Genomic DNA, 23,672 nt, shown 5'->3' with positions numbered 1-23,672 from the left:
CCCCCAAAAAGGGTTCACTCGGCCCCTCTAGGGTGTCTTTTTGTCTTGCCGCCTTCGAATGAGAAGCAAGGAAATGGGTTTAGGGTTTGATTAGGGGGATCCGCGGGAGCGGTCCGCCTAATCAAACCCTAAACCCTTTCCCGTCCCGTTTTAGGATACCCGGACCCCCCAAAAAAGGGTTCACTCGTCCCCTCTAGGGTGTCTTTTTTTCTTGCCGCCTTCGAATGAGAAGCAAGGCAAAGAGTTTATTGTTTGATTAGGGGGATCCGCGGTAGCGGTCCGCCTAATCAAACCCTAAACCCTTTCCCGTCCCGTTTTAGGATACCCGGTCCCCCTAAATAGGGTTCACTCGGCCCCTCTAGGGTTTCTTTTTGTCTTGCCGCCTTCAAATGAGAAGCATGGGAAAGGGTTTAGGGTTTCATTAGGGGGACCCCGATGAGCGGTCCGCCTAATCAAACCCTAAACCCTTTCCCGTCCCGTTTTAGGATACCCGGTCCCCCCAAAAAGGGTTCACTCGGCCCCTCTAGGGTGTCTTTTTGTCTTGCCGCCTTCGAATGAGAAGCAAGGGAAAGAGTTTAGGGTTTGATTAGGGAGATCCGCAGTAGCAGTCCGCCTAATCAAACCCTAAACCCTTTCCCGTCCCGTTTTAGGATAGCCGGACCTCCCAAAAAAGGGTTCACTCGTCCCCTCTAGGATGTCTTTTTGTCTTGCCTCCTTCGAATGAGAAGCAAGGGAAAGGGTTTAGGGTTTGATTAGGGGGATTCGCGGTAGCAGTCCGCCTAATCAAACCCAAAAACCCTTTCCCGTCCCGTTTTAGGATACCCGGTACCCCCAAAAAGGGTTCACTCGGCCCCTCTAAGGTTTCTTTTTGTCTTGCCGCCTTCAAATGAGAAGTATGGGAAAGGGTTTAGGGTTTCATTAGGGGGATCCGCAGTAGCGGTCCGCCTAATCAAACCCTAAACCCTTTCCCGTCCCGTTTTAGGATACCCGGTCCCCCCAAAAAGGGTTCACTCGGCCCCTCTAGGGTGTCTTTTTGTCTTGCCGCCTTCGAATGAGAAGCAAGGAAATGGGTTTAGGGTTTGATTAGGGGATCCGTGAGCGGTCCGCCTAATCAAACCCTAAACCCTTTCCCGTCCCGTTTTAGGATACCCGGACCCCCCAAAAAAGGGTTCACTCGTCCCCTCTAGGGTGTCTTTTTTTCTTGCCGCCTTCGAATGAGAAGCAAGGCAAAGAGTTTATTGTTTGATTAGGGGGATCCGCGGTAGCGGTCCGCCTAATCAAACCCTAAACCCTTTCCCGTCCCGTTTTAGGATACCCGGTCCCCCTAAATAGGGTTCACTCGGCCCCTCTAGGGTTTCTTTTTGTCTTGCCGCCTTCAAATGAGAAGCATGGGAAAGGGTTTAGGGTTTCATTAGGGGGACCCCGAGCGGTCCGCCTAATCAAACCCTAAACCCTTTCCCGTCCCGTTTTAGGATACCCGGTCCCCCCAAAAAGGGTTCACTCGGCCCCTCTAGGGTGTCTTTTTGTCTTGCCGCCTTCGAATGAGAAGCAAGGGAAAGAGTTTAGGGTTTGATTAGGGAGATCCGCGATGTGATCCGCCTAATCAAACCCTAAACCCTTTCCCGTCCCGTTTTAGGATATAGCAGGACCTCCCAAAAAAGGGTTCACTCGTCCCCTCTAGGATGTCTTTTTGTCTTGCCTCCTTCGAATGAGAAGCAAGGGAAAGGGTTTAGGGTTTGATTAGGGGGATTCGCGGTAGCAGTCCGCCTAATCAAACCCAAAAACCCTTTCCCGTCCCGTTTTAGGATACCCGGTACCCCCAAAAAGGGTTCACTCGGCCCCTCTAAGGTTTCTTTTTGTCTTGCCGCCTTCAAATGAGAAGTATGGGAAAGGGTTTAGGGTTTCATTAGGGGGATCCGCAGTAGCGGTCCGCCTAATCAAACCCTAAACCCTTTCCCGTCCCGTTTTAGGATACCCGGTCCCCCCAAAAAGGGTTCACTCGGCCCCTCTAGGGTGTCTTTTTGTCTTGCCGCCTTCGAATGAGAAGCAAGGGAAATGGTTTAGGGTTTGATTAGGGGATCCGCAGAGCGGTCCGCCTAATCAAACCCTAAACCCTTTCCCGTCCCGTTTAGGATACCCGGCCCCCCAAAAAAGGGTTCACTCGGCCCCTCTAGGGTGTCTTTTTCTCTTGCCGCCTTCGAATGAGAAGCAAGGCAAAGAGTTTATTGTTTGATTAGGGGACCCGCGGTAGCGGTCCGCCTAATCAAACCCTAAACCCTTTCCCGTCCCGTTTTAGGATACCCGGTCCCCCTAAATAGGGTTCACTCGGCCCCTCTAGGGTTTCTTTTTGTCTTGCCGCCTTCAAATGAGAAGCATGGGAAAGGGTTTAGGGTTTCATTAGGGGACCCGCATGGCGGTCCGCCTAATCAAACCCTAAACCCTTTCCCGTCCCGTTTTAGGATACCCCCCCCCCCAAAAAAGGGTTCACTCGGCCCCTCTAGGGTGTCTTTTTGTCTTGCCGCCTTCGAATGAGAAGCAAGGGAAAGAGTTTAGGGTTTGATTAGGGAGATCCGCAGTAGCAGTCCGCCTAATCAAACCCTAAACCCTTTCCCGTCCCGTTTTAGGATAGCCGGACCTCCCAAAAAAGGGTTCACTCGTCCCCTCTAGGATGTCTTTTTGTCTTGCCTCCTTCGAATGAGAAGCAAGGGAAAGGGTTTAGGGTTTGATTAGGGGGATTCGCGGTAGCAGTCCGCCTAATCAAACCCAAAAACCCTTTCCCGTCCCGTTTTAGGATACCCGGTCCCCCCAAAAAGGGTTCACTCGGCCCCTCTAAGGTTTCTTTTTGTCTTGCCGCCTTCAAATGAGAAGTATGGGAAAGGGTTTAGGGTTTCATTAGGGAGATCCGCAGTAGCGGTCCGCCTAATCAAACCCTAAACCCTTTCCCGTCCCGTTTTACGATACCCGGTCCACCCCAAAAAGGGTTCACTCGGCCCCTCTATGGTGTCTTTTTGTCTTGCGGCCTTCGAATGAGAAGCAAGGGAAAGGTTTTAGGGTTTGATTTGGGGGATCCACGGTAGCGGTCCGCCTAATCAAACCCTAAACCCTTTCCCGTTCCGTTTTAGGATACCCGGTCCCCCCAAAAAGGGTTCACTCGGCTCCTCTAGGGTGTCTTTTTGTCTTGCCGCCTTCGAATGAGAAGCAAGGGAAATGGTTAAGGGATTGATTAGGGGGGGCCGCGTTAGCGGTCCGCCTTATCAAACCCTAAACCCTTTCCCGTCCCATTTTAGGATACCCGTTCCCCCCCAAAAAGGGTTCACTCGGCCCCTCTAGGGTGTCTTTTTGTCTTGCCGCCTTCGAATGAGAAGCAAGGGAAAGGGTTTAGGGTTTGATTAGGGGGATTTGCGGTAGCGGTCCGCCTAATCAAACCCAAAACCCTTTCTGTCCCGTTTTAGGATACCGGTCCCCACCGAAAAGGGTTCACTCGGCCCCTCTAGGGTGCTTTTTGTCTTGCCGCCTTCAAATGAGAAGAAAGGGAAAGGGTTTAGGGTTTTATTAGGGGGATCCACAGTAGCGAACCGCCTAATCAAACCCTAAACCCTTTCCCGTCCCGTTTTAGGATATAGGACCCCCAAAAAAGGGTTCACTCGTCCCCTCTAGGGTGTCTTTTTGTCTTGCCGCCTTCGAATGAGAAGCAAGGGAAACGGTTTAGGGTTTGATTAGGGGGATCTGCGGTAGCGGTCCGCCTAATCAAACCCTAAACCCTTTCACGTCCCGTTTTAGGATACCCGGTCCCCCCAAAAAGGGTTCACTCGGCCCCTCTAGGGTTTCTTTTTGTCTTGCCGCCTTCAAATGAGAAGTATGGGAAAGGGTTTAGGGTTTCATTAGGGGGATCCGCAGTAGCTGTCCGCCTAATCAAACCCTAAACCCTTTCCCGTCCCGTTTTAGGATACCCGGTCCCCCTAAAAAGGGTTCACTCGGCCCCTCTAGGGTTTCTTTTTGTCTTGCCGCCTTCAAATGAGAAGCATGGGAAAGGGTTTAGGGTTTCATTAGGGGGATCCGCAGTAGCGGTCCGCCTAATCAAACCCTAAACCCTTTCCCGTCCCGTTTTAGGATACCCGGTCCCCCCAAAAAGGGTTCACTCGGCCCCTCTAGGGTTTCTTTTTGTCTTGCCGCCTTCAAATGAGAAGTATGGGAAAGGGTTTAGGGTTTCATTAGGGGGATCCGCATGAGCTGTCCGCCTAATCAAACCCTAAACCCTTTCCCGTCCCGTTTTAGGATACCCGGTCCCCCCAAAAGGGTTCACTCGGCCCCTCTAGGGTTTCTTTTTGTCTTGCCGCCTTCAAATGAGAAGTATGGGAAAGGGTTTAGGGTTTCATCGGGGGATCCGCATGAGCGGTCCGCCTAATCAAACCCTAAACCCTTTCCCGTCTCGTTTTAGGATACCCGGTCCCCCCAAAAAGGGTTCACTCGGCCCCTCTAGGGTGTCTTTTTGTCTTGCCGCCTTCGAATGAGAAGCAAGGGAAATGGTTTAGGGTTTGATTAGGGGGATCCGCAGTAGCGGTCCGCCTAATCAAACCCTAAACCCTTTCCCGTCCCGTTTTAGGATACCCGGACCCCCCAAAAAAGGGTTCACTCGTCCCCTCTAGGGTGTCTTTTTTTCTTGCCGCCTTCGAATGAGAAGCAAGGCAAAGAGTTTATTGTTTGATTAGGGGGATCCGCGGTAGCGGTCCGCCTAATCAAACCCTAAACCCTTTCCCGTCCCGTTTTAGGATACCCGGTCCCCCTAAAAAGGGTTCACTCGGCCCCTCTAGGGTTTCTTTTTGTCTTGCCGCCTTCAAATGAGAAGCATGGGAAAGGGTTTAGGGTTTCATTAGGGGGATCCGCAGTAGCGGTCCGGCTAATCAAACCCTAAACCCTTTCCCGTCCCGTTTTAGGATACCCGGTCCCCCCAAAAAGGGTTCACTCGGCCCCTCTAGGGTGTCTTTTTGTCTTGCCGCCTTCGAATGAGAAGCATGGGAAAGGGTTTAGGGTTTCATTAGGAGGATCCGCAGTAGCGGTCCGCCTAATCAAACCCTAAACCCTTTCCCGTCCCGTTTTAGGATACCCGGTCCCCCCAAAAAGGGTTCACTCGGCCCCTCTACGGTTTCTTTTTGTCTTGCCGCCTTTAAATGAGAAGCATGGGAAAGGGTTTAGGGTTTCATTAGGGGGATCCGCAGTAGCGGTCCGCCTAATCAAACCCTAAACCCTTCCCGACCCGTTTTAGGATACCCGGTCCCCCCAAAAAGGGTTCACTCGGCCCCTCTAGGGTGTCTTTTTGTCTTGCCGCCTTCGAATGAGAATCAAGGGAAAGGGTTTAGGGTTTGATTAGGAGGATCCGCGGTAGCGGTCCGCCTAATCAAACCCTAAACCCTTACCCGTCCCGTTTTAGGATACCCGGTCCCCCCAAAAAGGGTTCACTCGGCCCCTCTACGGTTTCTTTTTGTCTTGCCGCCTTTAAATGAGAAGCATGGGAAAGGGTTTAGGGTTTCATTAGGGGGATCCGCGATGAGCGGTCCGCCTAATCAAACCCTAAACCCTTCCCGTCCCGTTTTAGGATAACCGGTCCCCCTAAAAAGGGTTCACTCGGCCCCTCTATGGTGTCTTTTTGTCTTGCCGCCTTCGAATGAGAAGCAAGGGAAAGGGTTTAGGGTTTGATTAGGGGGATCCGCGGTAGCAGTCCGCCTAATCAAACCCAAAAACCCTTTCCCGTCCCGTTTTAGGATACCCGGTCCCCCCAAAAAGGGTTCACTCGGCCCCTCTAAGGTTTCTTTTTGTCTTGCCGCCTTCAAATGAGAAGTATGGGAAAGGGTTTAGGGTTTCATTAGGGAGATCCGCAGTAGCGGTCCGCCTAATCAAACCCTAAACCCTTTCCCGTCCCGTTTTAGGATACCCGGTCCACCCCAAAACGGGTTCACTCGGCCCCTCTAGGGTGTCTTTTTGTCTTGCCGCCTTCGAATAAGAAGGAAGGGAAAGGGTTTAGGGCTTGATTAGGGGGATCCGCGGTAGCGGTCCGCCTAATCAAACCCTAAACTCTTTCCTGTCCCGTTTTAGGATACCCGGTCCCCCCAAAAAGGGTTCACTCGGCCCCTCTTGGGTGTCTTTTGTCTTGCCGCCTTCGAATGAGAAGCAAGGGAAAGGGTTTAGGGTTTCATTAGGGGGATCCGCGGTAGCGGTCCGCCTAATCAAACCCTAAACCCTTTCCCGTCCCGTTTTAGGATACCCGGTCCCCCCAAAAAGGGTTCACTCGGCCCCTCTAGGGTTTCTTTTTGTCTTGCCGCCTTCAAATGAGAAGTATGGGAAAGGGTTTAGGGTTTCATTAGGGGGATCCGCAGTAGCTGTCCGCCTAATCAAACCCTAAACCCTTTCCCGTCCCGTTTTAGGATACCCGGTCCCCCCAAAAAGGGTTCACTCGGCCCCTCTAGGGTTTCTTTTTGTCTTGCCGCCTTCAAATGAGAAGTATGGGAAAGGGTTTAGGGTTTGATTAGGAGGATCCGCGGTAGCGGTCCGCCTAGTCGAACCTTAAACCCTTTCCCGTCCTGTTTTAGGATAACCGGTCCCCCTAAAAAGGGTTCACTCGGCCCCTCTATGGTGTCTTTTTGTCTTGCGGCCTTCGAATGAGAAGCAAGGGAAAGGTTTTAGGGTTTGATTTGGGGGATCCACGGTAGCGGTCCGCCTAATCAAACCCTAAACCCTTTCCCGTCCCGTTTTAGGATACCCGGTCCCCCCAAAAAGGGTTCACTCGGCTCCTCTAGGGTGTCTTTTTGTCTTGCCGCCTTCGAATGAGAAGCAAGGGAAATGGTTAAGGGATTGATTAGGGGGAGCCGCGGTAGCGGTCCGCCTTATCAAACCCTAAACCCTTTCCCGTCCCATTTTAGGATACCCGTTCCCCCCCAAAAAGGGTTCACTCGGCCCCTCTAGGGTGTCTTTTTGTCTTGCCGCCTTCGAATGAGAAGCAAGGGAAAGGGTTTAGGGTTTGATTAGGGGGTTTTGCGGTAGCGGTCCGCCTAATCAAACCCAAAAACCCTTTCCTGTCCCGTTTTAGGATACCCGGTCCCACCGAAAAGGGTTCACTCGGCCCCTCTAGGGTGTCTTTTTGTCTTGCCGCCTTCAAATGAGAAGAAAGGGAAAGGGTTTAGGGTTTTATTAGGGGGATCCACAGTAGCGAACCGCCTAATCAAACCCTAAACCCTTTCCCGTCCCGTTTTAGGATACCCGGACCCCCCAAAAAAGGGTTCACTCGTCCCCTCTAGGGTGTCTTTTTGTCTTGCCGCCTTCGAATGAGAAGCAAGGGAAACGGTTTAGGGTTTGATTAGGGGGATCTGCGGTAGCGGTCCGCCTAATCAAACCCTAAACCCTTTCCCGTCCCGTTTTAGGATACCCGGTTTCAAAAAGGGTTCACTCGGCCCCTCTAGGGTTTCTTTTTGTCTTGCCGCCTTCAAATGAGAAGTATGGGAAAGGGTTTAGGGTTTCATTAGGGGAACCGCAGAGCTGTCCGCCTAATCAAACCCTAAACCCTTTCCCGTCCCGTTTTAGGATACCCGGTCCCCCTAAAAAGGGTTCACTCGGCCCCTCTAGGGTTTCTTTTTGTCTTGCCGCCTTCAAATGAGAAGCATGGGAAAGGGTTTAGGGTTTCATTAGGGGGATCCGCAGTAGCGGTCCGCCTAATCAAACCCTAAACCCTTTCCCGTCCCGTTTTAGGATACCCGGTCCCCCAAAAAGGGTTCACTCGGCCCCTCTAGGGTTTCTTTTTGTCTTGCCGCCTTCAAATGAGAAGTATGGGAAAGGGTTTAGGGTTTCATTAGGGGGATCCGCAGAGTGTCCGCCTAATCAAACCCTAAACCCTTTCCCGTCCCGTTTTAGGATACCCGGTCCCCCTAAAAAGGGTTCACTCGGCCCCTCTAGGGTTTCTTTTTGTCTTGCCGCCTTCAAATGAGAAGCATGGGAAAGGGTTTAGGGTTTCATTAGGGGATCCGCGATGAGCGGTCCGGCTAATCAAACCCTAAACCCTTTCCCGTCCCGTTTTAGGATACCCGGTCCCCCCAAAAAGGGTTCACTCGGCCCCTCTAGGGTGTCTTTTTGTCTTGCCGCCTTCGAATGAGAAGCATGGGAAAGGGTTTAGGGTTTCATTAGGAGGATCCGCAGTAGCGGTCCGCCTAATCAAACCCTAAACCCTTTCCCGTCCCGTTTTAGGATACCCGGTCCCCCCAAAAAGGGTTCACTCGGCCCCTCTACGGTTTCTTTTTGTCTTGCCGCCTTTAAATGAGAAGCATGGGAAAGGGTTTAGGGTTTCATTAGGGGATCCGCATGAGCGGTCCGCCTAATCAAACCCTAAACCCTTCCCGTCCCGTTTTAGGATACCCGGTCCCCCCAAAAAGGGTTCACTCGGCCCCTCTAGGGTGTCTTTTTGTCTTGCCTCCTTCGAATGAGAATCAAGGGAAAGGGTTTAGGGTTTGATTAGGAGGATCCGCGGTAGCGGTCCGCCTAATCAAACCCTAAACCCTTTCCCGTCCCGTTTTAGGATACCCGGTCCCCCCAAAAAGGGTTCACTCGGCCCCTCTACGGTTTCTTTTTGTCTTGCCGCCTTTAAATGAGAAGCATGGGAAAGGGTTTAGGGTTTCATTAGGGGGATCCGCAGTAGCGGTCCGCCTAATCAAACCCTAAACCCTTCCCGTCCCGTTTTAGGATAACCGGTCCCCCTAAAAAGGGTTCACTCGGCCCCTCTATGGTGTCTTTTTGTCTTGCCGCCTTCGAATGAGAAGCAAGGGAAAGGTTTTAGGGTTTGATTTGGGGGATCCACGGTAGCGGTCCGCCTAATCAAACCCTAAACCCTTTCCCGTCCCGTTTTAGGATACCCGGTCCCCCCAAAAAGGGTTCACTCGGCTCCTCTAGGGTGTCTTTTTGTCTTGCCGCCTTCGAATGAGAAGCAAGGGAAATGGTTAAGGGATTGATTAGGGGGAGCCGCGGTAGCGGTCCGCCTTATCAAACCCTAAACCCTTTCCCGTCCCATTTTAGGATACCCGTTCCCCCCAAAAAGGGTTCACTCGGCCCCTCTAGGGTGTCTTTTTGTCTTGCCGCCTTCGAATGAGAAGCAAGGGAAAGGGTTTAGGGTTTGATTAGGGGGATTTGCGGTAGCGGTCCGCCTAATCAAACCCAAAAACCCTTTCCTGTCCCGTTTTAGGATACCCGGTCCCACCGAAAAGGGTTCACTCGGCCCCTCTAGGGTGTCTTTTTGTCTTGCCGCCTTCAAATGAGAAGAAAGGGAAAGGGTTTAGGGTTTTATTAGGGGGATCCACAGTAGCGAACCGCCTAATCAAACCCTAAACCCTTTCCCGTCCCGTTTTAGGATACCCGGACCCCCCAAAAAAGGGTTCACTCGTCCCCTCTAAGGTGTCTTTTTGTCTTGCCGCCTTCGAATGAGAAGCAAGGGAAACGGTTTAGGGTTTGATTAGGGGGATCTGCGGCAGCGGTCCGCCTAATCAAACCCTAAACCCTTTCCCGTCCCGTTTTAGGATACCCGGTCCCCCCAAAAAGGGTTCACTCGGCCCCTCTAGGGTTTCTTTTTGTCTTGCCGCCTTCAAATGAGAAGCATGGGAAAGGGTTTAGGGTTTCATTAGGGGGATCCGCAGTAGCGGTCCGCCTAATCAAACCCTAAACCCTTCCCGTCCCGTTTTAGGATACCCGGTCCCCCAAAAAAGGGTTCACTCGGCCCCTCTAGGGTGTCTTTTTGTCTTGCCGCCTTCGAATGAGAATTAAGAGAAAGGGTTTAGGGTTTGATTAGGAGGATCCGCGGTAGCGGTCCGCCTAGTCGAACCTTAAACCCTTTCCCGTCCTGTTTTAGGATAACCGGTCCCCCTAAAAAGGGTTCACTCGGCCCCTCTAGGGTGTCTTTTGTCTTGTCGCCTTCGAATGAGAAGCAAGGGAAACGGTTTAGGGTTTGATTAGGGGGATCCGCGGTAGCGGTCCGCCTAATCAAACCCAAAAACCCTTTCCCGTCCCGTTTTAGGATACCCGGTCCCCCCAAAAAGGATTCACTCGGCCCCTCTAGGGTGTCTTTTTTTCTTGCCACCTTCAAATGAGAAGCATGGGAAAGGGTTTAGGGTTTCATTAGGAGTGTCCGCAGTAGCGGTCCGCCTAATCAAATCCTAAACCCTTTCCCGTCCCGTTTTAGGATACCCGTTCCGCCCCAAAAAGGGTTCACTCGGCCCTTCTAGGGTGTCTTTTTGTCTTGCCGCCTTCGAATGAGAAGCAATTGAAAGGGTTTAGGGTTTGATTAGGGAGATTCACGGTAGCGGTCCGCCTAATCAAACCCAAAAACCCTTTCCCGTCCCGTTTTAGGATACCCGGTCCCCCTAAAAACAGTTCACTCGACCCCTCCAGGGTTTCTTTTTGTCTTGCCGCCTTCAAATGAGAAGCATGGGAACGGGTTTAGGGTTTCATTAGGGGGATCCGCAGTAGCGGTCCGCCTAATCAAACCCTAAACCCTTTCCCGTCCCGTTTTAGGATACCCGGTCCCCCCAAAAAGGGTTCACTCGGCCCCTCTAGGGTGTCTTTTTGTCTTGCCGCCTTCGAATGAGAAGCAAGGGAAAGGGTTTAGAGTTTGATTAGGGAGATCCGCAGTAGCAGTCCGCCTAATCAAACCCTAAACCCTTTCCCGTCCCGTTTTAGGATACCCGGACCCCCCAAAAAAGGGTTCACTCGTCCCCTCTAGGGTGTCTTTTTGTCTTGCCGCCTTCGAATGAGAACAAGGGAAAGGGTTTAGGGTTTGATTAGGGGGATCCGCGGTAGCAGTCCACCTAATCAAACCCAAAAACCCTTTCCCGTCCCGTTTTAGGATACCCGTTCCCCCCAAAAAGGGTTCACTCGGCCCCTCTAGTGTTTCTTTTTGTCTTGCCGCCTTCAAATGAGAAGTATGGGAAAGGGTTTAGGGTTTCATCAGGGGGATCCGCAGTAGCGGTCAGCCTAATCAAACCCTAAACCCTTTCCCGTCCCGTTTTAGGATACCCGGTCCCCCCAAAAAGGGTTCACTCGGCCCCTCTAGGGTGTCTTTTTGTCTTGCCGCCTTCGAATGAGAAGCAAGGAAATGGGTTTAGGGTTTGATTAGGGGATCCGCAGTGAGCGGTCCGCCTAATCAAACCCTAAACCCTTTCCCGTCCCGTTTTAGGATACCCGGACCCCCCAAAAAAGGGTTCACTCGTCCCCTCTAGGGTGTCTTTTTGTCTTGCCGCCTTCGAATGAGAAGCAAGGCAAAGAGTTTATTGTTTGATTAGGGGGATCCGCGGTAGCGGTCCGCCTAATCAAACCCTAAACCCTTTCCCGTCCCGTTTTAGGATACCCGGTCCCCCTAAAAAGGGTTCACTCGGCCCCTCTAGGGTTTCTTTTTGTCTTGCCGCCTTCAAATGAGAAGCATGGGAAAGGGTTTAGGGTTTCATTAGGGGGATCCGTAGTAGCGGTCCGCCTAATCAAACCCTAAACCCTTTCCCGTCCCGTTTTAGGATACCCGGTCCCCCCAAAAAGGGTTCACTCGGCCCCTCTAGGGTTTCTTTTTGTCTTGCCGCCTTCAAATGAGAAGTATGGGAAAGGGTTTAGGGTTTCATTAGGGGGATCCGCAGTAGCTGTCCGCCTAATCAAACCCTAAACCCTTTCCCGTCCCGTTTTAGGATACCCGGTCCCCCCAAAAAGGGTTCACTCGGCCCCTCTAGGGTGTCTTTTTGTCTTGCCGCCTTCGAATGAGAAGCAAGGAAATGGGTTTAGGGTTTGATTAGGGGATCCGCAGAGCGGTCCGCCTAATCAAACCCTAAACCCTTTCCCGTCCCGTTTTAGGATACCCGGACCCCCCAAAAAAGGGTTCACTCGTCCCCTCTAGGGTGTCTTTTTGTCTTGCCGCCTTCGAATGAGAAGCAAGGCAAAGAGTTTATTGTTTGATTAGGGGGATCCGCGGTAGCGGTCCGCCTAATCAAACCCTAAACCCTTTCCCGTCCCGTTTTAGGATACCCGGTCCCCCTAAAAAGGGTTCACTCGGCCCCTCTAGGGTTTCTTTTTGTCTTGCCGCCTTCAAATGAGAAGCATGGGAAAGGGTTTAGGGTTTCATTAGGGGGATCCGCAGTAGCGGTCCGCCTAATCAAACCCTAAACCCTTTCCCGTCCCGTTTTTGGATACCCGGTCCCCACAAAAAGGGTTCACTCGGCCCCTCTAGGGTGTCTTTTTGTCTTGCCGCCTTCGAATGAGAAGCAGGGGAAATGGTTTAGGGTTTGATTAGGGGGATCCGCAGTGAGCGGTCCGCCTAATCAAACCCTAAACCCTTTCCCGTTTTAGGATACCCGGACCCCCCAAAAAAGGGTTCACTCGTCCCCTCTAGGGTGTCTTTTTTTCTTGCCGCCTTCGAATGAGAAGCAAGGCAAAGAGTTTATTGTTTGATTAGGGGGATCCGCGGTAGCGGTCCGCCTAATCAAACCCTAAACCCTTTCCCGTCCCGTTTTAGGATACCCGGTCCCCCTAAAAAGGGTTCACTCGGCTCCTCTAGGGTTTCTTTTTGTCTTGCCGCCTTCAAATGAGAAGTATGGGAAAGGGTTTAGGGTTTCATCAGGGGGATCCGCAGTAGCGGTCAGCCTAATCAAACCCTAAACCCTTTCCCGTCCCGTTTTAGGATACCCGGTCCCCCCAAAAAGGGTTCACTCGGCCCCTCTAGGGTGTCTTTTTGTCTTGCCGCCTTCGAATGAGAAGCAAGGAAATGGGTTTAGGGTTTGATTAGGGGATCCGCAGAGCGGTCCGCCTAATCAAACCCTAAACCCTTTCCCGTCCCGTTTTAGGATACCCGGACCCCCCAAAAAAGGGTTCACTCGTCCCCTCTAGGGTGTCTTTTTCTCTTGCCGCCTTCGAATGAGAAGCAAGGCAAAGAGTTTATTGTTTGATTAGGGGGATCCGCGGTAGCGGTCCGCCTAATCAAACCCTAAACCCTTTCCCGTCCCGTTTTAGGATACCCGGTCCCCTAAAAAGGGTTCACTCGGCCCCTCTAGGGTTTCTTTTTGTCTTGCCGCCTTCAAATGAGAAGCATGGGAAAGGGTTTAGGGTTTCATTAGGGGATCCGCAGTAGCGGTCCGCCTAATCAAACCCTAAACCCTTTCCCGTCCCGTTTTAGGATACCCGGTCCCCCAAAAAGGGTTCACTCGGCCCCTCTAGGGTTTCTTTTTGTCTTGCCGCCTTCAAATGAGAAGTATGGGAAAGGGTTTAGGGTTTCATTAGGGGGATCCGCATGAGCTGTCCGCCTAATCAAACCCTAAACCCTTTCCCGTCCCGTTTTAGGATACCCGGTCCCCCAAAAAGGGTTCACTCGGCCCCTCTAGGGTGTCTTTTTGTCTTGCCGCCTTCGAATGAGAAGCAAGGAAATGGGTTTAGGGTTTGATTAGGGGATCCGCATGAGCGGTCCGCCTAATCAAACCCTAAACCCTTTCCCGTCCCGTTTTAGGATACCCGGACCCCCCAAAAAAGGGTTCACTCGTCCCCTCTAGGGTGTCTTTTTTTCTTGCCGCCTTCGAATGAGAAGCAAGGCAAAGAGTTTATTGTTTGATTAGGGGGATCCGCGGTAGCGGTCCGCCTAATCAAACCCTAAACCCTTTCCCGTCCCGTTTTAGGATACCCGGTCCCCCTAAAAAGGGTTCACTCGGCCCCTCTAGGGTTTCTTTTTGTCTTGCCGCCTTCAAATGAGAAGCATGGGAAAGGGTTTAGGGTTTCATTAGGGGGATCCGCAGTAGCGGTCCGCCTAATCAAACCCTAAACCCTTTCCCGTCCCGTTTTTGGATACCCGGTCCCCACAAAAAGGGTTCACTCGGCCCCTCTAGGGTGTCTTTTTGTCTTGCCGCCTTCGAATGAGAAGCAAGGGAAATGGTTTAGGGTTTGATTAGGGGGATCCGCAGTAGCGGTCCGCCTAATCAAACCCTAAACCCTTTCCCGTCCCGTTTTAGGATACCCGGACCCCCCAAAAAAGGGTTCACTCGTCCCCTCTAGGGTGTCTTTTTGTCTTGCCGCCTTCGAATGAGAAGCAAGGCAAAGAGTTTATTGTTTGATTAGGGGACCCGCGGTAGCGGTCCGCCTAATCAAACCCTAAACCCTTTCCCGTCCCGTTTTAGGATACCCGGTCCCCCTAAAAAGGGTTCACTCGGCCCCTCTAGGGTTTCTTTTTGTCTTGCCGCCTTCAAATGAGAAGCATGGGAAAGGGTTTAGGGTTTCATTAGGGGGATCCGCAGTAGCGGTCCGCCTAATCAAACCCTAAACCCTTCCCGTCCCGTTTTAGGATACCCGGTCCCCCCAAAAAGGGTTCACTCGGCCCCTCTAGGGTGTCTTTTTGTCTTGCCGCCTTCGAATGAGAATCAAGGGAAAGGGTTTAGGGTTTGATTAGGAGGATCCGCGGTAGCGGTCCGCCTAGTCGAACCTTATACCCTTTCCCGTCCTGTTTTAGGATACCCGGTCCCCCAAAAAGGGTTCACTCGGCCCCTCTAGGGTGTCTTTTTGTCTTGCCGCCTTCAAATGAGAAGAAAGGGAAAGGGTTTAGGGTTTTATTAGGGGGATCCACAGTAGCGAACCGCCTAATCAAACCCTAAACCCTTTCCCGTCCCGTTTTAGGATACCCGGACCCCCCAAAAAAGGGTTCACTCGTCCCCTCTAGGGTGTCTTTTTGTCTTGCCGCCTTCGAATGAGAAGCAAGGGAAGGGTTTAGGGTTTGATTAGGGGGATCCGCGGTAGCGGTCCGCCTAATCAAACCCAAAACCCTTTCCCGTCCCGTTTTAGGATACCCGGTCCCCCCAAAAAGGGTTCACTCGGCCCCTCTAGGGTGTCTTTTTTCTTGCCGCCTTCGAATGAGAAGCAAGGGAAAGGGTTTAGGGTTTCATTAGGAGTGTCCGCAGTAGCGGTCCGCCTAATCAAATCCTATACCCTTTCCCGTCCCGTTTTAGGATACCCGGACCCCCCAAAAAAGGGTTCACTCGTCCCCTCTAGGGTGTCTTTTTGTCTTGCCTCCTTCTAATTAGAAGCAAGGGAAAGGGTTTAGGGTTTGATTAGGGGGATCCGCGGTAGCGGTCCGCCTAATCAAATCCAAAACCCTTTCCCGTCCCGTTTTAGGATACCCGGTCCCCCCAAAAAGGGTTCACTCGGCCCCTCTAGGGTTTCTTTTTGTCTTGCCGCCTTCAAATGAGAAGTATGGGAAAGGGTTTAGGGTTTCATTAGGGGGATCCGCAGTAGCTGTCCGCCTAATCAAACCCTAAACCCTTTCCCGTCCCGTTTTAGGATACCCGGTCCCCCCAAAAAGGGTTCACTCGGCCCCTCTAGGGTTTCTTTTTGTCTTGCCGCCTTAACATGAGAAGTATGGGGAAGGGTTTAGGGTTTCATCAGGGGGATCCGCAGTAGCGGTCCGCCTAATCAAACCCTAAACCCTTTCCCGTCCCGTTTTAGGATACCCGGTCCCCCCAAAAAGGGTTCACTCGGCCCCTCTAGGGTGTCTTTTTGTCTTGCCGCCTTCGAATGAGAAGCAAGGGAAATGGTTTAAGGTTTGATTAGGGGGATCCGCAGTATCGGTCTGCCTAATCAAACCCTAAACCCTTTCCCGTCCCGTTTTAGGATACCCGGACCCCCCAAAAAAGGGTTCACTCGTCCCCTCTAGGGTGTCTTTTTTTCTTGCCGCCTTCGAATGAGAAGCAAGGCAAAGAGTTTATTGTTTGATTAGGGGGATCCGCGGTAGCGGTCCGCCTAATCAAACCCTAAACCCTTTCTCGTCCCGTTTTAGGATACCCGGTCCCCCTAAAAAGGGTTCACTCGGCCCCTCTAGGGTTTCTTTTTGTCTTGCCGCCTTCAAATGAGAAGCATGGGAAAGGGTTTAGGGTTTCATTAGGGGGATCCGCGGTAGCGGTCCGCCTAATCAAACCCTAAACCCTTTCCCGTCCCGTTTTAGGATACCCGGTCCCCCCAAAAAGGGTTCACTCGGCCCCTCTAGGGTGTCTTTTTGTCTTGCCGCCTTCGAATGAGAAGCAAGGGAAATGGTTTAGGGTTTGATTAGGGGGATCCGCAGTAGCGGTCCGCCTAATCAAACCCTAAACCCTTTCCCGTCCCGTTTTAGGATACCCGGACCCCCCAAAAAAGGGTTCACTCGTCCCCTCTAGGGTGTCTTTTTTTCTTGCCGCCTTCAAATGAGAAGCAAGGCAAAGAGTTTATTGTTTGATTAGGGGGATCCGCGGTAGCGGTCCGCCTAATCAAACCCTAAACCCTTTCCCGTCCCGTTTTAGGATACCCGGTCCCCCTAAAAAGGGTTCACTCGGCCCCTCTAGGGTTTCTTTTTGTCTTGCCGCCTTCAAATGAGAAGCATGGGAAAGGGTTTAGGGTTTCATTAGGGGGATCCGCAGTAGCGGTCCGCCTAATCAAACCCTAAACCCTTCCCGTCCCGTTTTAGGATACCCGGTCCCCCCAAAAAGGGTTCACTCGGCCCCTCTAGGGTGTCTTTTTGTCTTGCCGCCTTCGAATGAGAATCAAGGGAAAGGGTTTAGGGTTTGATTAGGAGGATCCGCGGTAGCGGTCCGCCTAGTCGAACCTTATACCCTTTCCCGTCCTGTTTTAGGATACCCGGTCCCCCCAAAAAGGGTTCACTCGGCCCCTCTAGGGTGTCTTTTTGTCTTGCCGCCTTCAAATGAGAAGAAAGGGAAAGGGTTTAGGGTTTTATTAGGGGGATCCACAGTAGCGAACCGCCTAATCAAACCCTAAACCCTTTCCCGTCCCGTTTTAGGATACCCGGACCCCCCAAAAAAGGGTTCACTCGTCCCCTCTAGGGTGTCTTTTTGTCTTGCCGCCTTCGAATGAGAAGCAAGGGAAACGGTTTAGGGTTTGATTAGGGGGATCCGCGGTAGCGGTCCGCCTAATCAAACCCAAAAACCCTTTCCCGTCCCGTTTTAGGATACCCGGTCCCCCCAAAAAGGGTTCACTCGGCCCCTCTAGGGTGTCTTTTTTTCTTGCCACCTTCGAATGAGAAGCATGGGAAAGGGTTTAGGGTTTCATTAGGAGTGTCCGCAGTAGCGGTCCGCCTAATCAAATCCTATACCCTTTCCCGTCCCGTTTTAGGATACCCGGACCCCCCAAAAAAGGGTTCACTCGTCCCCTCTAGGGTGTCTTTTTGTCTTGCCTCCTTCTAATTAGAAGCAAGGGAAAGGGTTTAGGGTTTGATTAGGGGGATCCGCGGTAGCGGTCCGCCTAATCAAACCCAAAACCCTTTCCCGTCCCGTTTTAGGATACCCGGTCCCCCCAAAAAGGGTTCACTCGGCCCCTCTAGGGTTTCTTTTTGTCTTGCCGCCTTCAAATGAGAAGTATGGGAAAGGGTTTAGGGTTTCATTAGGGGATCCATGATAGCTGTCCGCCTAATCAAACCCTAAACCCTTTCCCGTCCCGTTTTAGGATACCCGGTCCCCCAAAAAGGGTTCACTCGGCCCCTCTAGGGTGTATTTTTGTCTTGCCGCCTTAACATGAGAAGTATGGGAAAGGGTTTAGGGTTTCATCGGGGGATCCGCATGAGCGGTCCGCCTAATCAAACCCTAAACCCTTTCCCGTCCCGTTTTAGGATACCCGGTCCCCCAAAAAGGGTTCACTCGGCCCCTCTAGGGTGTCTTTTTGTCTTGCCGCCTTCGAATGAGAAGCAAGGGAAATGGTTTAAGGTTTGATTAGGGGATCCGCAGATGTCGGTCTGCCTAATCAAACCCTAAACCCTTTCCGTCCCGTTTTAGGATACCCGGACCCCCAAAAAAGGGTTCACTCGTCCCCTCTAGGGTGTCTTTTTTTCTTGCCGCCTTCGAATGAGAAGCAAGGCAAAGAGTTTATTGTTTGATTAGGGGGATCCGCGGTAGCGGTCCGCCTAATCAAACCCTAAACCCTTTCTCGTCCCGTTTTAGGATACCCGGTCCCCCTAAAAAGGGTTCACTCGGCCCCTCTAGGGTTTCTTTTTGTCTTGCCGCCTTCAAATGAGAAGCATGGGAAAGGGTTTAGGGTTTCATTATGGGGATCCGCAGTAGCGGTCCGCCTAATCAAACCCTAAACCCTTTCCCGTCCCGTTTTAGGATACCCGGTCCCCCCAAAAAGGGTTCACTCGGCCCCTCTAGGGTGTCTTTTTGTCTTGCCGCCTTCGAATGAGAAGCAAGGGAAATGGTTTAGGGTTGGGATCCGCAGTAGCGGTCCGCCTAATCAAACCCTAAACCCTTTCCCGTCCCGTTTTAGGATACCCGGACCCCCCAAAAAAGGGTTCACTCGTCCCCTCTAGGGTGTCTTTTTTTCTTGCCGCCTTCAAATGAGAAGCAAGGCAAAGAGTTTATTGTTTGATTAGGGGGATCCGCGGTAGCGGTCCGCCTAATCAAACCCTAAACCCTTTCCCGTCCCGTTTTAGGATACCCGGTCCCCCTAAAAAGGGTTCACTCGGCCCCTCTAGGGTTTCTTTTTGTCTTGCCGCCTTCAAATGAGAAGCTTGGGAAAGGGTTTAGGGTTTCATTAGGGGGATCCGCAGTAGCGGTCCGCCTAATCAAACCCTAAACCCTTTCCCGTCCCGTTTTAGGATACCCGGTCCCCCCAAAAAGGGTTCACTCGGCCCCTCTAGGGTGTCTTTTTGTCTTGCCGCCTTCGAATGAGAAGCATGGGAAAGGGTTTAGGGTTTCATTAGGGGGATCCGCAGTAGCGGTCCGCCTAATCAAACCCTAAACCCTTTCCCGTCCCGTTTTAGGATACCCGGTCCCCCAAAAAGGGTTCACTCGGCCCCTCTAGGGTTTCTTTTTGTCTTGCCGCCTTCAAATGAGAAGCATGGGAAAGGGTTTAGGGTTTCATTAGGGGATCCGCAGATGGGTCCGCCTAATCAAACCCTAAACCCTTCCCGTCCCGTTTTAGGATACCCGTCCCCCAAAAAGGGTTCACTCGGCCCCTCTAGGGTGTCTTTTTGTCTTGCCGCCTTCGAATGAGAATCAAGGGAAAGGGTTTAGGGTTTGATTAGGAGGATCCGCGGTAGCGGTCCGCCTAGTCGAACCTTAAACCCTTTCCCGTCCTGTTTTAGGATACCCGGTCCCCCTAAAAAGGGTTCACTCGGCCCCTCTAGGGTGTCTTTTTGTCTTGCCGCCTTCAAATGAGAAGAAAGGGAAAGGGTTTAGGGTTTTATTAGGGGGATCCACAGTAGCGAACCGCCTAATCAAACCCTAAACCCTTTCCCGTCCCGTTTTAGGATACCCGGACCCCCCAAAAAAGGGTTCACTCGTCCCCTCTAGGGTGTCTTTTTGTCTTGCCGCCTTCGAATGAGAAGCAAGGGAAGGGTTTAGGGTTTGATTAGGGGGATCCGCGGTAGCGGTCCGCCTAATCAAACCCAAAAACCCTTTCCCGTCCCGTTTTAGGATACCCGGTCCCCCCAAAAAGGGTTCACTCGGCCCCTCTAGGGTGTCTTTTTTTCTTGCCACCTTCGAATGAGAAGCATGGGAAAGGGTTTAGGGTTTCATTAGGAGTGTCCGCAGTAGCGGTCCGCCTAATCAAATCCTAAACCCTTTCCCGTCCCGTTTTAGGATACCCGGACCCCCCAAAAAAGGGTTCACTCGTCCCCTCTAGGGTGTCTTTTTGTCTTGCCTCCTTCTAATTAGAAGCAAGGGAAAGGGTTTAGGGTTTGATTAGGGGGATCCGCGGTAGCGGTCCGCCTAATCAAACCCAAAACCCTTTCCCGTCCCGTTTTAGGATACCCGGTCTCTCCAAAAAGGGTTCACTCGGCCCCTCTAGGGTGTCTTTTTGTATTGCCGCTTTCGAATGAGAAGCAAGGGAAAGGGTTTAGGGTTTCATTAGGGGGATCCGCGGTAGCGGTCTGCCTAATCAAACCCTAAATTCTTTCCCGTCCCGTTTTAGGATACCCGGTCCCCCCAAAAAGAGTTCACTCGGCCTCTCTAGGGTGTCTTTTTGTCTTGCCGCCTTCGAATGAGAAGCAAGGGAAAGGGTTTGGGGTTTGATTAGGGGGATCGGCGGTAGCGGTCCACCTAATCAAACCCTAAACCCTTTCCGGTCCCGTTTTAGGATTCCCGGTCCCCGCAAAAAGGGTTCACTCGGCCCCTCTAGGGTGTCTTTTTGTCTTGCCCCTTTCAAATGAGAAGCAAGGATCTGCTTAATCCAACTCTAAACTCTTTCCCGTCCCGGTTTAGGATTACCCCCCCCCCCCCCCTACAAAAAAAAAGGGTTTACTTGGTCCGTCAGGTGTCTTTTTTTTTTTTTTGTTTTTTTTTTATATGTTGACGAGGGGGTTGAATCCCCCCCGGATCCATGCATTCTCGCACCAACACATGGACCATGTAAGCCACCCCTTTCGGGGACTGCAGTGGCCAAGCTTCAAGGTAACTAACTAACTATTTTAGGGTACTAAATGTATTTATCATTTCCCTTAATTTTTTAACAGTTACATTACAATAGTAACTAACTACCTACAAGAAAAAAGAAACGGAGTAAAAAAATAAAATTAGTAACCAGTTTTTAGCTCAGTTGTTTTACATTACCAGTATAGACGTTGTCATAGGAGAATTGTTCAATAGCAGTATAATTTTGAAGTTACGCCCAATTTCCTCCGTTATACTAAGGTATTTTCTTTTCAATTTCGTTTCTTCTCTATCATAACTCTAATATAATGTTTAATTTGGATCACTTAATTGTTCAATAGCAGTATAATTTTGATGTTTTGATTTCAGATATTTATACTGCTTTACTGTTAAAAATTAATTCGGATTAATGTGCATGAATTATTTTTTCTACCTTTAGAAACACATTCGCATTGTTCTTCGCCAATTTTATATCTCTGAAGTATTCTTTTAACATTTACTTTCTAGTTTCTGTTAATTTCGAATTTTTAATTGAAGGAAATAATATATATTATTCATACAGCTTTAAATTAATGTGCGTATTTTTTTAATATAAAAATTTTTCTGAATCATCTAAAAGTACATTATCTTTGTGACTAATGTACATTACCTAAAATTAGGTAACTGGTGATTATTTCTACTTGTCAATTTTGTATTTTCAATTGAACGTAATAATATAATACATTCAGTTTAAAATAATGTGCCGTTTGTTTTTAATATAGGAACTGTTCTGAAATATGTAAAGAACATTATATTTGTTATTAATGTACATTTCGTAAAATTAGGTAACTGCTGATTATCTCTACTTGTGAATTTTTGGGTTTTTAATTGAAGGTAATAATATAATGTACATTCAGCTTAAATTAATGTACCGTTTGTTATTAATATTGAAATTGTTCTGAATCATCTAAAAGAACATTATATTTGTGATTAATGTACATTTCCTAAAATTAGATAACTGCTGATTATCTCTACTTGTTTTGTAATTTCATTTTATTATTACAGACTATGGAGCAGGAAGATAAAAAATCTGAAAAGCGGAGAAAAGTTACTTTTATTTTTCCACCAACTGAAAGTTCCACTGATGGTAAAAATGAGTGTGTTCCATTTACAAGAAAGCGTAAATCAGCTACTATTAACAGTAAATCTAAGTCTATACAATCTTTCGCAAAGAAGATAAATGAAGAAAGTGACGATGATCTTGCAGTTAAGAAACAAATTGTTTCTGTTAATAAACAAATTGTTACTGCAAAGAAAGAAAGTCCTCAAAAGGGTAAAGTAAGTAATAAGATGGTATTGGGTTCCAAGTGTAAGCAAAAGTTTGATTTCTCTTCAATTAAAAGTGCATATAAGAGAATGTCTCCTACAGGAGTAGTTGAGGTAGTTGAACGTTTGTCATACGAACAGTGGTGCGCGGTAGAAGAGATTGGATTTAGTGGGCTGTTTTGGTTAAGAGTTCGTTCCATTCCTTTAAAGCTTGGGTACTGGTTAATTAAGCAGTATAACCCATACCAAAACTGTATCGATCTTCTTGATGGTGAGAAGGTTTACTTGAAGGTTTCTGATGTAAGATCAACATTTGGATTTCCAATAAGCCCTAAAACAGTTGATTTATCCAAAACTCATAATGAATCAGAAGAGTTTCGAGAGTTTTATGGCAAATGGAAACAACAATTTGGTATAAAAGATGGACAAGTTCCACTCAAAACGCTTGAGAATTGGTTGATAAATCATGATCATGGTGGTGATGAATTCAAGGTTAACTTTGTTGTGTTTGCTGTTTCTTTGCTAATGAGAAACACCCAAAAGCCTTTGGTTAATCATCATGTTTTGAAATCGTTGATGAATGTTGTTGAAATCAAATATTACAATTGGTGTTCCTTTTTTGTTAAAAAGTTTGAAAGAAAGCAAGATTGAGTGGGTGGAAAAGGAGACTCACTTCGGCCGGCCACTGTTATTTTTGGAGGTAAAAAGTCCCAAAAAATATATTTGAAGTTCATAAATTAATTTAACATTGCAAGGTACGTTTTCATTCTCTTGTAATTAATTTTTTTTTTTTTGCAGCTCATCTATGTTGATCGTGTTGTTCATGTGGAACGAAAAGTTGAAAGAGATTATTATACGTTGATAGGTTGGACTAGTAGTTTGTTATCATCGAGAGAGAAGGATGAGATGAAAAGCAGTATGTTTGGAAATGGTAAGTTGGAAGCACCAATGGAGGAGGTGGTTGACAATACAGGTGTCGACTCTGTCTATCAAACAAAGGACTACACGGAGGAGTATATTCTTGATCTTGCTAAATGTATAACTAGTTTAGCTCAGAACATATCATCTTTTAAGGCTAAGTTAGAAAAAGGAGCATCAATAATTAAGGAGAACAAGACTGCTCATAAGCTTTGTGATCATGCATTTAGTTTACTCAATTTGTCAAATGAGCACAGCTCCGCTGATAGTGAAAGTTCTGTTGGTATTAATGTTGCTGATATTCCAGATGTTGTTCCTGCTGCTGAGAATGATGTTAGTAATCACCCTTTGGTTGTTGAAGCTTTGAATAATGCAAACATAACTTTAAAAAATAGTATTCAGGTTGAAAGCATGTCATTGAAGAGGCCGATTTTTTATACATACAAAAAGGTAAATATGTTGATCATATTTTTTGTTATATTATGTTAACTTGGTGCTTAAGTGTATTGTTCTTTAATTTGATACATTTCAACTACTCCAGAAGCCTTGTGCATTGAGAAAAGAAGGTGAATTAGTTTACAATGTGAATGAACATAACAAGGTTGAAAATGGGAATGAAGACAATCAGAAAGAGGTGTCAGAAGGGGAGTGTGACAAGAAAAAAGAGGTGTCAGAAGGGGAGTGTGAAAATGGGAATGAAGACAACAAGAAAGATAATGACAAGAATGTACGAAATGATTCGAACCATCTTTATGTTGATAGTGACGTGGACAATGAGGAAGAAGCCAATACGGATAATCTTATAAATACCCTTGTATGTAGCATGTTATCTGAATATTATAGTGAAGAACCCAAGGCAACCAATCCCAATCCAAGCTTAGATATTAGTACTGAACTTGATTTACTAAGAGGAGACACTGACCCATGTACAGAGCCATCTAAGTTTCAGCACTGTATTGCTGACTACGTCTACTACACCAAGGGAAAAGGCACTGTTCTTGCTAGGTATATTTTATTCTACTCATTATGTTTCTTTTATTTAATCATTCTTTACGTTTCGTTTGGGTA

This window comes from Silene latifolia, chromosome 2 (assembly GCF_048544455.1).
Source record: "Silene latifolia isolate original U9 population chromosome 2, ASM4854445v1, whole genome shotgun sequence".
NCBI classification, from domain to species: domain Eukaryota; kingdom Viridiplantae; phylum Streptophyta; class Magnoliopsida; order Caryophyllales; family Caryophyllaceae; genus Silene; species Silene latifolia.
The sequence above is the reverse complement of the archived record's forward strand: the minus strand, read 5'-3'. Positions refer to the sequence as shown.